At 37.9% G+C, this 1339-nt stretch overlaps 1 protein-coding gene across 7 annotated transcripts in view; it reads right to left on the reverse strand.

Annotated features, from left to right (window-relative positions):
* Positions 1 to 1339, reverse strand: part of LOC118749186 (clavesin-1-like) — a 405874-nt gene that overhangs the window by 260120 nt on the left and 144415 nt on the right. The window lies entirely within an intron of this gene.

Below are 1339 nucleotides of genomic sequence, written 5' to 3' on the forward strand. Positions count from 1 at the left end.
AAAAAAAAATAGAAAAAGCAGGAATGCGAGTTTCCTTAGAAAAATCCAAATTCTTCAAGAGTGAAGTGGAATTTTTGGGCTTCGTGGTGTCAGGGAAAGGAATTCGTACATGTCCTGATAAAATAGAGGCGATTACGAACTATCAAGAACCTACAACCCTCAGAGCATTGCGATCATTTCTTGGCCTTTCCGGCTACTACCGCAGATTTATCAAAGATTATGCTCAAATATCGAAACCTTTAACTAAATATTTAAGAGGCGACAACGGGCACGTCAAAAGCAAGCAATCGAAAAATATTCGAATTTCGTTTGATGACAATGCGAGGCAAGCATTTAACAAATTAAAAGCTATATTATCATCAGAAGATGTCCTCCTTGAACACCCGGACTATTCACAACCATTTGAAATTACAACAGACGCTTCTTCTGTGGCCTTGGGTGCCGTACTTTCACAGAATGGAAAACCAATTACAATGATTTCTCGCACACTTTCTAAAACCGAGGAGAATTACGCAACGAATGAGCGAGAATTACTTGCTATAGTTTGGGCATTCCAAAAACTCCGTCACTATCTTTATGGTATTAAAAATATTCACATTTACACAGATCACCAGCCATTAACATACGCAGTTTCCGATAAAAATCCCAATTCAAAAATTAAAAGATGGACAGCTTTTATTAATACATATGCACCAAAATACTTTTACAAGCCAGGCAAGGAAAATGTGGTGGCTGACGCGCTTTCGCGGCAATATATGCACAACCTTACTGACGATACAGCACATAGCGAAATCTCTTATAATGGGGCAATTAAATCTATTACCTGTCCAGTCAACCAGTTTCGAACCCAACTTTTACTATCACAATCCGATTTCAATAACAAAAATACAAAAATAATATTCAAAAAATTTCTCAGACATACCATAAAATTCAATTCACCGGAATATCTTCTACAAACACTTCGCAGTTGCATAAACACAGATGGTGTAAACGGAATCTGTTGCCCACTAGAAACTCTGGCCAGAATTCGGTCGTTGCTCCTTTCAAACTTCCCAGGCGTCAAGTTTCTACATACAGAAAAATTTGTCATTGACCTTATCAACAAAGATGACCAAATAGAAACAGCAACCACCGAGCACAACAGAGCACATCGCTCTATACATGAAAATTATAAGCAAATAATAGCGGACTACTACTTTCCCCAAATCAAGAAAACACTTATGACGATTTCCAAAAACTGCAAAATTTGCTTAGAAAACAAATATAGAAGACACCCTCCCAAACCGGGAATTGGGAAGACACCTATCCCGGAATATCCTGGCCAAATCTTACACATAGA

This window comes from Rhagoletis pomonella, unplaced genomic scaffold (assembly GCF_013731165.1).
Source record: "Rhagoletis pomonella isolate Grant_MI unplaced genomic scaffold, Rhpom_1.0 Rhpom_scaffold_00014, whole genome shotgun sequence".
NCBI lineage: Eukaryota > Metazoa > Arthropoda > Insecta > Diptera > Tephritidae > Rhagoletis > Rhagoletis pomonella.